The sequence below is a fragment of the Felis catus genome, chromosome B1 (genome assembly GCF_018350175.1).
Source record: "Felis catus isolate Fca126 chromosome B1, F.catus_Fca126_mat1.0, whole genome shotgun sequence".
Lineage (NCBI taxonomy): Eukaryota > Metazoa > Chordata > Mammalia > Carnivora > Felidae > Felis > Felis catus.
In genome coordinates, this window is record NC_058371.1 from 185,082,935 (window position 1) to 185,099,484 (window position 16,550).

General features: G+C 46.1%; 1 long non-coding RNA gene across 1 annotated transcript; it reads right to left on the minus strand.

Moving 5' to 3' along the window:
• Positions 1 to 2,679: 2,679 nt before the first annotated feature.
• Positions 2,680 to 13,909, minus strand: LOC109499472. The gene is made up of 3 exons (XR_006597178.1): positions 13,123 to 13,909; positions 11,728 to 12,009; positions 2,680 to 2,924 (listed from the first exon to the last, which is right to left on the minus strand). It is a non-coding gene; the product is annotated as an uncharacterized LOC109499472 (long non-coding RNA).
• Positions 13,910 to 16,550: the final 2,641 nt, after the last annotated feature.

Genomic DNA, 16,550 nt, shown 5'->3' on the forward strand with positions numbered 1-16,550 from the left:
TCTGTGCCCCTACGTCCAAGAGAGAAGAAGGAGGCCCTGGAGCTCCTGGGTGGCTCAGTCGGTTGAATGTCCGACTTCGGCTCAGGTCATGATCTCACGGTTGGTGAGTTCAAGCCCCACAGCTCTCCGCTGTCAGCACAGAGCCGGCTTCAGATCCTCTGTACCTCCCCTGCTCTCTCTCTCTCTCTCTGTCTCTCAAAAATAAACATTTAAAAACAAAAAGGAAGGCGGAGGCCCTGAGAGAGGGGAGGGTGAGCTCTAGTTGAGCTGGGGCGACTGGAACAGAGGGAAATGAGAACCCACCAGACGCCGATTGCAAAGGGAGAGAGGAGAGGCCTTGCCCTTCATGGAAGCTTCTTGTCCTCTAGGAGCAGAGGAGCCACGTTCACGTACAGCGCTGACCCTCTGTGCAGTTTTGGAGGACGCATCTGCAGTGTGGGCTTTTGTGAAGATGTGGATTATTAAGATGCAAATTAATAATCATAATTCCTGGGCCCCTTAACGGCACCTCTTCCTGAAAGGTCTCAAAGAGCTTTACTGTTTACTGTTCCACACAAAATGCTGCTTTCTCCGGTAACACTGTGAGGGATAAATGGCCACAACACCGATATAAAAAGAAAACGTTTTAAACACAGTCACTATCGCAGGTGCATTTTGGATGGGAAATGTATTTGGTCGGATAAATTGTTATCAGCTAGGCTTTCCCTAGTTTTCTCCTTTTTTAAGCCACCATAAAAACCCAGAGTAAGTTACCATGAAAAGCTATAATAATGCTAATTTTGTTCCCATTTCCTGGCTTTTTCCACTAGACTTGAGGCTCTTTAATATGACTTTAAAATTTTTTCCCATTAATAATACCCTTTCTTTTGGGCTCTGCTCTTTTGAAGTGGTATTATTATTTCCCTCTATGACTGACGGTGGCATATTTGCTGTTTAAAATCAACTCCTAATGCATGAAAGCACATCCCCAAGGGCCACGCTGTCTACCCTGAAGTTTAAAAGCTTCCAAAAATGAGTGGGGCCGCGTCCTTCTGAATGGAAACGTCCGGGACAGCTTGCCCCGAAACCTCTGTGGGCACAGGCACATCTGGAGCATGGGGCGCATCGAAATGAGCAGGCGTGTGTCTCATCTGCCACTTGCTGTCCACAGTCCTGGGAACAGCCCAGGTGCAAGCGGTCCCCACACGTGTGGGGGCACCCACCGAGGGCAGCCGTTTTCCCACACGCTCCTACCCTCGGCCCCCTCCCACCTCCCCAGCAGGGGAACAGTCGTTTTTCTTCCAGAAGGGGTTCCCCAAGGGTACACAGATGCTGAGCCGGGGTGTCGAGGGAATCTGAAGGCTGAATTTGACGAGCCTGGTCGGCATCCAACTTAGAAGTGAGACTTACGTCAGCTCACCTCTCTTGGGCCTGGTCCTGTCTTCAGAGGCCTTGAAGGACCAGGGCGTGTGTCTTAGAGCACCCCCCCACACACACACACCCCCAAGCCGGGAAACAAGTTTGCTACCTTAATGCACTCAGCTTGCTCGGTGGAACAAAAGCTGTTTACTGAGTAAATGACTGAACGAGTAAATGAAGGATAGAGAGAGGATTCGTGTTAAGCCCCAGCACAACCCTAAGAGGTAGACACTATCATTATCCCCATCCTGTAGATGAGAAAACTAAGGGTCTGAGAAGGTAAGCCCTTGCCAAGATCGCGGAGCTGGCTCGTGACAGAGCTAAGATTCGAATCGTTGTCTTATTCCAGAGCCTGAGATTCTTCTCCTCCTCTGACTTTGTGCTCATGCCCGTCAGCCGAATTCCCGCCTCTAAGTCCACTTGGTTTGGGGACCATCCTGAAGGTTTTTTACGGCTTGGCCGCCAGTGTATGAAAATAGCCAAGTGACGTAGATAATAATAACTTAACGCTTACATAGTACTTACTCCGCGCCAGGCACCGTTCTAAGCGCTTTGTGTGTATTAAATCTTCACAACCCTCCTATGAAGTAAGGTGAGAACCTGCCTTTACACGCGAGGACAACAAAGACGGATATATCCATGCCTGCAAGTGGGAAAGACTAGATTCCAGGCTGGACACTTCGGTTCCTGAGTTCATGCTCACGAGCTTTGTGCTGTCGATTGCGATAGAGGGGCACGTGTTCCTGAATATTCTTGTTTTTTCCCTCTGACGCCTGGCGGGTCTGAGGAGTGTCAGGGCCGTGCCAGCATCGCCCCGGCAGGAAAGAGATGCCACGTTCCCACGGACAATTGAGGAGAATTTAATCAAGAGATGATTTACAAAAGTGTGGGTGGGGGTTAAAGGAAGCCCGCCCGTGAGGGATGATTAAGGACTTGACTTGAACAACAGCGGTTGCGACCCACATCGGAAAGGGTAAGGTCAGAGGATGGTTCTGGAACCCAGAGGGAGAGGAAGGGAGAGGCAGTTAAAAGGGAGGGACACCAGGCAAGAGTACCGCCACCGCTGTCCTGCGGCCCAGCAGTGAGGGAAATAATCCGGGGAAATAAACACCTGGATTCCTTTTCCCTACCACCAGCCCCGGGGGTGGCTCCTCCTACTGGCTGAACTCCAGTGGAAGCAAGTGGGTCTCCTCAGCCTCCTGGAGCTCAGGGCAGGGTGAGGAAGGCTGGCGTTGTAATCCATACAGGCTGCTAAACAAAAAATATCTACAGACAGGAGGCTTAAACGGCAAATATTTATTGTTCGTGGTTCGGGAGGCTGGTGAGTCCAAGATCAGGGGGGCTGGCAGATTCGGTATCTGGTGAGAGCCCGATTCTTGGCTCTCAGATGGCCATCTTCTTGCTGTGTCCTCACATCATAGGAGAGGAGCAAGGGTTTCTTTATCAGGACGCTGACCCCATTCCTGCCGGCTCAACCCTCACGACGTTCTCACCTCCCAAAGACGTCACCTCCTAACACCATCACACTGGGGAGTAGATTCAACATGTGAGCCTTGGTGGGGGGGCACATTACAGTTATGGCAGCGGGAATGTGGGGCTGGAGGGGCAAACCAGACACTCAGCACAGTAAGATAAATTCATTACTTAAAAATGCCTCCTATCATTGAAAAGACAAAACAGGGCCACCTGGGTGGCCCAGCTGGTTAAGCGTCCGACTTCGGCTCCGGTCATGACCATGATCTCACAGCTCATGAATTCCAGCCCCTCCTCGGGCTCTGTGCTGACAGCTCAGAGCCTGTCTGGACGCTGCTTCAAATTCTGTGTCTCTCTTTGGCTCCTTCCCTGCTTGCCCTCTTGTCTTTCTTTCTCTCAAGAATAAACAAACATTAAAAAAAAAAATTTTTTTTTTAAAGAGAAAACAAAGCAAAACTTTGGAAACCATTCCTCTGGTCCAATCCCAGGATTTCACAAGTGAGGAAACAGAGGTGGAAAATAGTGTCTTGAACTGATCCAAACTGCAAACCTCAAACCCTAGTCAACTGAGTACAAATCCCTGATTTGTCCTCAGGAATATCCTTGTAACTTTTTCTTGCGGTCATACTTCAGAGACATACACTCCTTTAAGCATTGGTGTTCCCAACCACTTGCTGATTTTTCATGAGAGGTCCCTTAAATCACCCGCTGTAACCCACTGCCTGGCCACTCCGAGGCCTCTGAATTTACAGTTCCAGTTAAAGTCACGTCCGTGAAGGGGGAGGGAACGAAGAACTCTCCCATCCCTTCAAGCCCCCAAATTGATTTGGCACTCGAAGTCACTGTTATATTTTATACTGAGTCTTCTGAATCAGTTCATTGAATTTTAGCTGTAGCTATATAAAATCCTCTCCAGTGAAATTATTTGGCCATATTGCGGATGGTTCTGCCATGATCTATCAATGCCACTAACTATCAGCAATAAAAAAAAAAAAAAATCCTCCTTCTTCTCTTTTCATTATAATGAATTTTCTAAACTCGAATTGAACCTTGGAAGGTGCATTGCTGGAGTTTTAATTTTTAAAACGTAGCATTTTGTATTTGTTATATAAAACACACAAGATGGGTGATGGCAAATTCTGAATGTTTTTTGTGCTGTAGAAAGGTTGCTGGGGAGATTTGGAAAAGCTTGGCTTGGATTTCTGGGGAGGAAAGGATGGGTTTGGGGATGGCTCGGGGCAGTCCAGTTGGATTGGGACACCTGTGGTTTAGTGCAGGTCAGGGCAACGGAGTTTAAGCAAAGGGCAGGCGTTAAAACCTGGCTGGAGTTATTTCAATGCACTAAATGTATCCAACGGTTGCAAAAATATATATTACTGTCCTGCACAAGCACCTGATTTCCAGGTCAGAGCTATGGAAGCCAACTTTAGAAACGCCTTACAAGATGGCTTAGGTGGAGGAAGCAGATGATATCACAAAGAGGAAACAATTCACAGTTCGGGGAGGACAAGCTATGAGTGCAGATGAATACTCAGACACCACAAATATTTCTGCATTAAAAACCCAAGTCCCGTACTCTAAGAGGGCATCTGGAGTTGACATACATGAGATTTTTTAATGAGATTCAAAAATTTTTTAATGTTTCGTTATTTTCGAGACAGAGACAGAGCTTGAGCGGGGGAGGGGCAGAGAGAGAGGGAGACACAGAGTCGGAAGCAGGCTCCGGGCTCCGAGCTGTCAGCACGGAGCCTGACGCGGGGCTCGAACTCACAGACCGTGAGATCATGACCTGAGCCGAAGTCGGACGCTTATCCGACTGAGCCACCCAGGTGCCCCTAATGAGATTTTTAAGACAAACCTTTAGGTAATGACGAAGCTGGAGTTCATATTAACTTGCTCAGTCAAACGACAGACGGGAAGCTCTCCCACCCCTTACTGGGATAAAGTGACTGCATATTTACAGTGCTGTGGTCTTTTTAGACAGACATTTAATATATGTGTTCCCTCCATAGGGGAAAGCCCATCAGCTAGGCGATATTTTATCCTCTCATTGTCTATTAAAGGATATACGATGACATTTTAACCAATGGAAAGCCACGCAGAAAGATGAAAAAAAAAAAAACAAACTTCAGGAAGCACTCTGTCTTTTTGCAACATTTGCGTTACTTTTGACACTGGAGGGGGGTGGGGAGAACCAAGATGTTTCAATAGAAAAAATGTTAGGTTGGAATGATAGAAAAAGTGAAGTAAAAAAGACAACAGATACTCCGTGTTCGTTTCGGTTCTTTGGTTGCAAGCAACGGCAACTGACTTGATAATTTAACAAAGAGGATTTATGGGAAGGATACTGGGGACTCACAGGAGCTCTAGGAGGCTGGAGAGCCGGCTGGGGAGCGGGACTGACAACCAAGCCCTGACACCCGCCTCGTAGGGGGTTTGGTCACTGTGCCGGGAAGCGTAGGTGCTCTGTGTGTGTGTCTACACCTCTTGCTTACAATCCGCAGTCCAAGAAGAGAAGGTAATTGGCCAAGCACGGGCTCGTGCCCACTTCAGCCTGTATTAGGTCAGGGACGGACAGGGTCCGACTTCAGAGTAAAGTCTCCCGGAATGACCATTCAAGTGGCAATTCCCTAAAAGCAGTAGGAGATGCTTTGGCACAACCCCCCAGTAGCACATGTGGTACAGAACACAAAAGAAAAACAAACAAAAAAACATGTTCGTGCTTCCCTTTTCTCAAAAATATTTTATCACTCCAATCCTGTATTTTCCTGTGGAAAGGTACTTGACACGTTCCCTCTTCTTTTTCCTAGAAGGGTGATCCTCAAATGGCCTTTTCCCCTTTCTTCTAGAATAGTAATTCTCAGCACCACCAGTGCATTGGTTTTCCAGAGCTGCCATGATGGATTACCACCGACCGAGGTGGCTTAAAAAACACAAGTCTGAAATGGAGGCTTTGGCAGGACGGTGCCCATTCGGAAGGCTCCAAGGAAGAATCCTTCCTTGTCTCTCCCTAGTTTCTGGTGGTTGCTGGCAATCCTTGGTGTCTTGTGGCTTGATGTGCCACCACATTTTCCACCTCTGTCCCCACCATGACTTCTCCCCGTGTGTCTCTGTGTCTTTCCTATTCTTAGAAGAACACTGGTGTTCTGAGAACACCAGTAATACCGAATTGAGGGCCCATCCTAATCTAGTAGGACCTCATCTTAACTCATCGTATTTGCAAAGACTCTAATGGCAAATGAAGTTATTTTCTGAGGTTCTGGGTGGACGTGACCGTGGGGGTGGGGCGACACTATTCAACTCAGGGCACCCAGGAATTACGAATTCTCAGAAACGCACATTGTAAGCTCCCCCCCCAGACCTATTGAGTCACAAACTTTGGGAGCGGAGCCCAGAAATCATGTTTACACAAGATGTCCAGGGGATTTGAAGCCCTCCGAAGGGTCAGGACCAATGTCCCAGGGGGAGCTGCACATGTCTCTCCCACTGCAGCACTTGGTGCTCATAGAAAACATCTGGAAAGTTGTCATTTTAAGGGAGGGATGAGGGTCTACGGGAGAGGGAACGTCATAGCCCAGGGTAGCAGGGTCGTAGGAATATGGGTTTGTAGTTTGAAGGAAGCGTGGACCTACACTTGAGCTCTGATAACTTGCCCGTGGTTGGAAGGTACCACTGGCACGTACTCATACTGACCCCACATAACGATCATCACATTCATAATTATCATCATCCACTCACATCACGTACGGCAGAAAACCGAAGTCATCACGTAGAGGACCTCAGAAGTTGTTTATTAGAGTCAGGTGATGATTCTTCTACCTTGGCAATAGACTTAATTTCTATAAACTATATTTTTAGTCCTTAATGTTGTCTCTTTCCTCCAGAGAAATGAAGGCTTTCTTAATAGCCAAAGGAAAAATAAATAATATTCTTTCTTAAGATTTCTGAACTCTTAAGATTCCTCCGGATTCTGGCTCTCTGTCATTTCTCTGTAATGCCAGTCATTGACGCACCGTGCAGACCCTCTCTCAGAGGTTGGCTGAATTGAATTTACACTATTTGAGGATCTTGGTTCACAGGGGCTGTGTCTGTTTCACCATGATTAAACTTCATATCAATCAATCCGTCAGTCAGCCAGACATTTCAAGCATGTTCTCTGTACTCCAACACTATGTTAGGTATTTTTAGAAAGGAATATGAAGGCACATGCGGAAATATTAAATACCCCTTACACGCGCCTCCCCTCCTACACATAGACTCCTTAAGAAGGCAGGGGAGTATTTAGGAAATAGTTTGAACTTGGGATCTGGAAGACCTTGGATGTGCTAACGAACCTCCCTCTTTCTGCTTCAAAATAGCCTGTGACAGAGACATTTACTGTTCGACTGAATGCCATGTACTCCCCCCTATGACCCTGCCCCCTTACAGTCAGGCAGTCACATGACTAATTCTGACCAATAGGTGTGAGCAGAAGTGATGTGCGTCACTTCCTTTGCAGAGCATTTCAAACCCAGCGTGTGACTCTCCAGCCTTTTGCTGCCTCTTCTTCAGAAAGCTCTGAAGCCATGTATCGAGGCAGGGCAACAACTGCAACCTCTAACGGCCCGAGTCTTTGCGTGGCCAAGTGGAGTAGAGCCTCCTGCTTACTTACAAGAACTGAGCAAGAAATGAGTCATTGTTGGTTAAGCCACTGAGATGTGGGTTTTTAATGTCACTGCACCATTGCCTGGTTTACGCTCACTAATAGAGCCGCTGATCTACCGTCGATCAAGAGTTCCTCTCCCGGGACTCAGAGTCTTGAGCGGGTGCCTCTATGCATGAGTAAATGCTTGGAGAACATTCGCCATCCCCACAGTTTGCTCATTAGACTGTTCCTGCAACAAAACTGGACACCACAGTACTCCCTGTCCGGCCACCCAGGGTTCTCTTTATTCCCGTCCGTTTCCTCGTCAAGTTCCCCAGAGTTTTGTCAACTCTGTGGGTCTCTTCATATTCCTCGAGTAAGTTCCCCTTTGCTTAATTTAGCCAAGGTCTGTTTCTTTTGTACTCGGCAAGGCTCCTCTCCTTGGCCTCGGCACCACTGATGATGGGACTTTGAAAACACCCACCCGTGCCCGTGATGACACCACTCCTGCCATAACACTGCCCACCGCATCCCAGAAATTATCTCGGGGACGAGGCCCAAGCAGGGGGTTATAATTAGACCTGCTTATCTTCTTCCCCTGGGAGACCATCAGGACCAATCTCCTTACCTCGGACACCCCCCAAAAGTGCCAGCCTCCCAGACCATTCCTGACTCATCTGATGCCCACACAGCCCTGGGTATTTCTTAGTGTTGCTCATGCTGCCCACCCTTCCCAACCCTCAGGTTCTTCCAGTGCACCTCTAAAACTCATGTTTGATCAGCAGCAAAATCCCCACTGTCCCCAGCCGTTTCTCTTGTTACAGCCTGCCTTTCCCCGTGAATGTGGTTTCCCTAAAGCCCTCTCCAATCATCACTGGCTTTCTCCTGGAGGTGCAGGGCATTGCCCTCAATTCTCCTTCCAGACCACGACCTCCTATCCCACCCCTGCCTCCCCATCCTGCACACGATCCAGCTCAGTGGGAGCGCACAGACCCACTCCTTTCTTATTGTGCCTATCTACCAGCCTCCAAGACATGTCTCCTTATTCAGGGAAGAGGAGAACTAGGTTGGCCCGTGGTGTTTTTGTTCCAGCACTCCTTGTCGGCATTCTTGGAGGCTTCAGTGCCTATGTAGATGGCGCATCCCAACACTCTGGCCTCTCGGTTCCTATCCTCCATTTGTCTTTTTTCTCATCTCATCTCAGCTACCCATTCCCAGAATCATGTTCTAGACTCCTACATGATCAATAACTCCACCTTCTCCAAAATCTCTGTTTCAAAAAGCATCCCACTTTCTAATTACATCCTCCCATCTTTCCAGCTCATTCTTTCTATTATTCTAACTCCAACCAGACCCTTCAGTTCCCTTGACCCTACAAAGTCTTCACTGTCCATCACTTGCTTTCTGTTTCTACGTCCCTCCTTACCCATCCCTATAGCCCCTCTGGAGAAGCATTGCAGAGGTTAGCCGCACAGGCTCAGACTCAGACTGCCAAGGTCAAATCCTGGCTCTGTCACTTATTAGCTATGTGTCCTTAGATAAGTTACTCAATCGTCTGTGTCTCAGTTCATCATCTATAAAATGGGGGATGGGGGTGCAAACAATAGTATCTATCTTTCTAATAGGGTTGTTGTAAAGATTAAATGGGTTAATATTTAATATTAATATTTAATATCCAGGTGCTTACATGTGTCTGGTATGTAGGAGCCACTATGTAAATGCATGTGAAATAAATTTTTAATACTCCTCAAGCATTTCTTTTAAATGCACCTCATTCTCTCCCTCTTACCCACTTGGCAAAAACCAAACTCTTGGATAAACCCTATTCCCCATGTGCTCCATATAACCAGGTACAAATGGCTTGAGAAAAACACACAGCAATAGTTTACTCTAAATTTATAAATGTATAACCACATACCTCGTGTGGGCTCAGAATTCAGCCTCATTCCCTAAAGCATAAATTCTTCAACTCTATTTTTAAAGCATTCTCCTCTCTCTGTAAGTCTTTAATATCCCTACCTAACCTTTAGCTGATGACCTTCTTTCTCCTTTCATGGAGAAACCAGAACAGTCACAGAACTTTCTCATATTTCAACCACAATATCAACCAATCCATTTGCATTTCTATCTACCTACTCTTCTGTCTCAGGCCAACCCTTCCTCTTGGGCACTGGCGCTCCTCCCCTCCTTTCTACTCAAAGACTTGCTCTATGCAAGTATTTTCTTCCTCCACTGGAATATAAATTTCTCCCCATCAATGATGTGCATTCCCATTGTGTAAAAACGTGCTCTGATATTGCTCATCTTTTAAAAAAAACCTGAAAACCTCCCTTACCTGAAGCCCCTGCTGACCCATTTCTCTCCTGCCCTTTTAAGCAAAAGTCTTTGCAAGAGTTGTCTATCTCAGCTGCCTCTGCTTTTTCATCAGTTCTCTTCTCCTCTCTACTGCACTGAACTTGCTCTTGTCAAGGTTGCCCAAGACTTCTGCACTGGCCAAAGTCAATGCACCCTCATCCTACTTGACCAACAATACCAGCAACTTGGTGAGCACCGCCTTATTCTTGAAACATCTTTTCCCCGGCCTCCAGGACATGACTGCCTTTCGTGTTTCTTCTCGCACTGGTCAACTCCTTTCTGTCTCTTTGGCGGGTCTCTCTCCTTCCTGACCTCTGCAAGTTGAGAGTCCCAGGTCCCATTCAGTCTCAGGATTCTAAGTACCAACTGTACATTGATGACTCTGAAACTTGTACTTTTACCCCTCTCCCCTGAAATCAAGACTCATATATCCACCAGCTTAACTAAAATCTATATTTTGATTTCTAAATAGTCACTCTGAGCTTAGAATATCTAAAGCATGTTTTTACACAATGGGAATGCCCATCGTTGATGGGGAGAGATTTATATTCTAGTGGAGGACGAAAATTCTTACATAGAGCAAGTCTTTGAGTAGAGAAGAGGGGAGGAGCGCCAGTGCCCAACATAATTCTCTATTTTTACCACCCCACCCCCAAACCTGCTCCTCTTGCATCTTTTCCATTCCAGCAAATGGTAGCAATGTTGATGCAGTTGGCCGGGTCAAAAATCTTGAACTCAGCCTTAATTCTGCTTTTCCTCTCGCTTCGATATCCAGTCTATCAGCAAGTCTTCTGGGACTCACCTCAAAATATATCCAGAATCTCACATATTCTTGCATGCCCCTTGCTGCTCCTCCACTCTAAGCCACCATTGTCTCTCACCCGGATGACCGAAGGGGTCTCCCAGCTGGTCCCCCTCCTTCCACCTACACTACTTCTTTCCTCTCATTCATTTTTCACACAGCAGCCAGCCTGTGTGATCCTTCTGACACCTGAGCCATTTCATGTTACCCTTCTGCAAGAGCTTCTCATCACATTTGGAGTGACGTATAAAGACCTAACCATGACTTTCAAGGCCCCTGGTAATCTGACTGTATCCCCGTTTCCATTAACTGCCTGTTTATTGTTCATTCTTCTTTAGACACATCCCCAGAATCTTTGACCTCTTTGTTAACCTTCAGACAAGACACACTATGTGTATTCCATATCGAGGCCTTTGTCCCCATGGTTCTAGGGGTCTGTCTAGAGTGCACCTCCCCCCACACACACACACCCATCTTTGTCATGGTTCAACCTCTCTCCTCATTCCAGTCTCTGTTTAAATGTCATTTCCTAAGACCATGGCATCTAACACAGCCCGCTCCCTATTCCAGTCACTCTCGGTAGACAGTTTCTGACGATGGCTGCCATCAATTCTGCCCATCAGGAGATGGAGTCTTTTTGCCCGCCCTTGAATAGGGGCTGGTCTGGTGACCTGCTTTGGCCAACAGAACACAGAGGAAGTGGCAGTGTGCCAGTTCCAGGACCAGTCTTTAGCAAGCCTGGAAACTTCCAGGATGTTTTCTCTGGGCAGGCTGGCTGCCATACTATAAAGAAGATCAAGCTAGACTACTGAATGATGAGGCACCATGTAAAGAGAGAAAGAGAACACATGGAGGGCCCTGGAGGCACCAAATACATGAATGAATTCTTGGTTTTCTCAGCTCATTCGGCCAGTGAATGTGGCCAAACGGTTGACCCCAATGGGTCAAACGAGCTGGCTGAACCATCCCTAAATTTCTGACCCACAGAATCACGAAAAATAATAAATCCTTAAGAGCACTAAATTTGGGGATAGTTTGTTACAAGGCAATAAATAACTGAAAATATTTTCCTTACTCTGTGCTATCTATAGACAAAATGTGTCCTCCCCAAATTCGTATGTTGAAAGCTGTTCTCCATTATGATGGGGAGGTGAGACTTCTGGAAGGTGATTGGGTCATGAAGGCAGAGCTCTCACAAATGGGATTAGCCCCTTATAAAAGAGATGCCACAGCGCTCTCTTGTTCTTCCAGCGAGTAAGGACACAGCAAGAAGGCTGCTGTTACAAACCAGCAGGTGGGCTCTCACCAGACATCGAATCACCAAGCACCTTGATCTTGGACTTCCCAGCCTCCAGAACTGTAAGAAACAAATTTCTGTTGTTTATGAGCCACTCCGGCAATGGTATTTTGCTACTCCATATTATGGTGTTTTGTTAAAGTAGCTTGAACAGACTAAGACACCGCTTAGTTTTCTTCATAGTAATTATCTCAGTAAGAAATTACACAATTATTAGTTTTTCTGTCTACTGTTTACTATGTCTCTGCCTCCAGAATATAAACCTATAAGGAAAAGGACTTTGTCTTGTTCACCACAGCATTTCCAGTGTTTGGAACAATCTCTGGCCTATTTTAGGACTCAATAGATATTTGTTGATAAATTAATATACCAAGAACCCTAACTGATACATGAGGCTTACTTTTCTACAAGAATCACATCTATCCTCATGGAAACATTTTCCTTCAAATTTTAACATCCAATGACATTGGCCTTTTATTTTTATTTTGTTTTTAATGTTTATTTTTAGTTTTGAGAGAGAGAGAGACAGAGTGCAAGCAGAAAGAGAGAAGGAGACACAGAATCTGAAGCAGGCTCCAGGCTCCAAGCTGTCAGCACAGAGCCTGATGTGGGGCTCAAACTCACGAACTGTGAGATCATGACCTGAGCCCAAGTGGAACGCTTAAACGACTGAGCCACCCAGGTGTCCCTGCATTTGTCTTTTTTTTTTTTAACGTTTATTTATTTTTGAGAGACAGGGAGAGACAGAGAATGAGCAGGGGAGGGGCAGAGGGAGAGGGAGACACAGAATCTGAAACAGGCTCCAGGCTCTGAGAGTCAGCACAGAGCCTGATGCGGGGCTTGAACTCGTGAACTGTGAGATCATGACCTGAGCCGAAGTTGGACGCTTAACCGACTGAGCCATCCAGGCGCCCCTACGTTTGTCTTTTAAATCCGAGATCTCTATTAGGTTGCTAGGGAAACATCAGGTTGTTGTTTTTTTTTTTTTAATTCCAGAACATACTTTGGGCCAAGATCTGCACTGCATTTTAAGCTGACTTGGGCATTGTTACCACTCACTGGATAGTGCAGAGCAATCCTGTGGGTTGGTTAATGACAAAGTACCACTTTGTCCCCTTATCTTCTCAGGACAGACTTCTTGTGCTACCCAGCCCCTCCCATTTAAATACATACATGTCACCATTTTAGGACAGAATATCCAAGCAGGGCTGATAGTTCTTATTAATTCCTGCAATCCCACCAATTTTTCCATCAGGGCAACATGAGAACAGCCGCTTCTGTGTTAGTCATCGAAGATCATTTTCTGGTATGTTTCCTCCCTGACTCACTGGCCCTCACCCCACATAAGATAGCGGACATCGCCACATTGGGCAATGCCTTTCTCAGAAATAGGTTTACTGTGACTTCCTTCATGCCTGGTTGGAACACGGAGTCATAATTAGAATGAGGCTCGTCTCCCAGGTCATTGTTCTGATGGTTCTAAATTGGTTCCCACTATTCTATTTCTTTCTACGTGAATAGGACCTTTGCCTTTCTGATTGCAGACATGTAAGACTGACCACCAGGTCCCTGACACGTCCCTGTGACTACCATTTTCCCTGGTGTTTTTGGGTACTCTGCCCTATACATTTCATTTGGGGAGCCACATTGCTAGGTTGTAATTTAAGTTTTCTAAATTTAGTCTGTAGAAGGCTCACGGCCAATGGAAGGGGATTATAGCTTACTAGGAATCTACATTTAAGCAGGAGAAAGTCCTCTCTGGGGATCTGGATTTATTTACAGAGTTTGGGGACTCAAGTGAAGACCAAATAGACTTAGCAGCCACACTTCCCCAATGCAATTTAACAGTCTCTTAAGCACAAAATCAAACACAATATAAATAAAGTGGCTTGAGTCTTTCCTGAGTGTCTTACCTTAACTTCCGCTGCCTTCTGTCTTGCTATCCCCTAGATGTCCCCAAAGACCCCCGTCTATCTTCTTGAAGAACTGTAGCTTTTTAAGGAGAAACAATCACATCTCCTGAAATGTTTTCTGATACCTCAGGAGCCATGGAGCAACACAGAAAGAATTATTAAAAGATCAGATCTGTTGAAGATCTTAATTAGAAAAGGGACGCGTTGTGTGCAATACGTTTCAGAAAACATGTTATGTGCCTAAACCTGTACTTGGCATTATGGGAAATAAAGAAATGAATCAGTTTTATATCTTACTCTCGGCTAATAAGGAAGTTAAAAAGACAAGCCATAATATAGTAGAGTAGTTCAGAGCCGATACTGTGGAAGTAAATTGGCCGTGTTAGAAGCCTGGCTAGAATCCTGTTAGGATACTTGGCCTTTCTGTGCCTCAATTTCCTCACCCGTAAGTTGGAGACAATAAGAGGAGGTACCTCATAGGGTTATTATGAGGATTTAAATGAGTTGATAAAAATTGAAATGGGGAAGCGTCTCACATGCAGTAAGTGATTTCTTTTGATGGATGATAGAGATAGATAGATAGATAGATAGATAGATAGATAGATATGGGTGTGTGTGTGTGCGTGCGCGTGTGTGTAATCTTCATACAATGTGGAAAATACCTATTGCAAAGGAAGGGCACATAGAGCACCGTCAGAATCCAGAGGCAGGAGACATCATTTGCAGCTGGAAAGAACCAGGGAGGCTTCCTGGAAGAAGGGCAAAGATGATCGTGCTCACCAAATAGTACATTTGCTTCCCCCACTTCCCAGCTCTTTGTCAGGGTCCAACGACAAGTTTGGGCCAGTGGGATGCATGTGAAATTAGTACTGGACTTAACTGGCCTTTCCCCTCCTGCTGCAGCACATGAGAAGGCTTTGCATCCCGGATTTTGCAGCTACAGATGGTGGAAAGTCTATCACCCTGGGTTCCTGAATGGCAGTATCGAGGAGAGACACCTCCTCTGACCGAAACACACATTCAACCCCCAGAATGGATGTATAGCATGGCCAAAGAGAAATCTTTCGTATGAAAAGGCACTGGGAGTGTAGGCTTCATTTGTCACTGTAGGGTAACCTAGCCTGTCTTGACTACGTACATGTCTCTCTGTGTGTATAATATATGGGCCTTATATGAGTAGACAGAAACAATTATTATATATACAAATATATAATTAAAATTATGTAAAATTCAAATCTATATACATAACATGGCGGTGGAAGAACCCAGGGAAAGATGGGAAGGATGACAAAGTTTACAACATAGTGAACAAATGTTTGTTTGATTGGAAAGAAAAACCGGGGTCAGATCATGGAGGGCCTTACAGTCCGGACCAAAGAGTTTAGACTCTATTCCAGAAGGCAACAGGGCACCATTCAGCATGTTTCCTGGGATAATCACACCAAGCAGGCAGCACCAGTGAGAGCTCTTTGAAGAGCAAGAGACTTCCATGAGGTCCGATAGTCTCAGGTGGTACCTGCTTCAGCCAGAGAATCCCTCCCTTCCCCAAACAGCTCAGAACACTACACGTTTGTTCTCTACGTCAACACCAAGAAGAAAGGGGGGCTATGATCGCTAAGACGGAAGTTTTTTTTTTTATCATGATTCTTAACCCATCTCCATAAACTCTCCCCATCCAGGGTAGCAGGATGCCCCCTCTGCATTGGCTGTTGGAACTGGAGGAATATCTCAGACAGCTTCTGGAAAGAACCAAAACTCTTATGCTCCCCCTTCATTTATGGAAGTGGAATGGTTTGAAATACCTTGGCAACCAAACTGAAAAGAGGGTATGTTTGTGCCCAAAGTGGAAAAAAGCCAATTGCCTAAGAAAACCAAGAATTACAGTTTTTTCGCTTTTTCTGAGAAACCCTAAAACCTATGATATTGGTTAAGGTAATCATAGCTACTATAACAAATAAACCCCTCACTGTGTAATGACTCCAACATGGTGGACATTGGTTTCTTACATAAAATCCTAAATGGCGTTTCTGATTGGTGGGTGGCTTCTCTCCATGCGAAGATTCAAGGATCACGGCTCCTTCTATCTTGTGGCTTCGTCATTTGCCAGATGTAGTGCCCAAGGATACCGTGCTAACCAGCACCAAGCTGGCAGAAGGGGAAAGAGAATGGAGGGTCAGGCATGGAGGTTTCACAGACCAGGTGTTGAAGCGCCATGCGTCATTTCTGCTCCCTTTCCACTGGCCAGACCTCAGTGATAGGGTCTCCCCTAAAGGCAAAATAGGCAGGTGTCACCCACCTGTCCGTCCAGCAAAAAGAGAAAAGGTGTTTGCAGAATAATAGCCATACCTGGTATTGTTGCCCTGGGCACCTTTCCTCCTGATCCATGTCTATTAAAAGAATGAGTTAGTGAATTAAACTTCTGGCTTCTCATTCTTTCAACAGATATTTATTGAACACTCGTTGCGTCCAAAGCACATGCTTGGTGGCTGGGGTTCCGGGGGATGCAGAAAATGTGACAGAAAGCCTCCATGGAGGAGCGTATGAGGCGGAAAATGACAAAGTATCCAGGAGAGCTTCAGAAGGGCTTTTTGTACGCTCGGCAGAGGGGACAGGTGGAGGCTTCTGCGATGGGAGTGGGTGTCGCAGGCTAACGCGAGCAGAGGCACAGAGGTAGGTGATCATACAGTC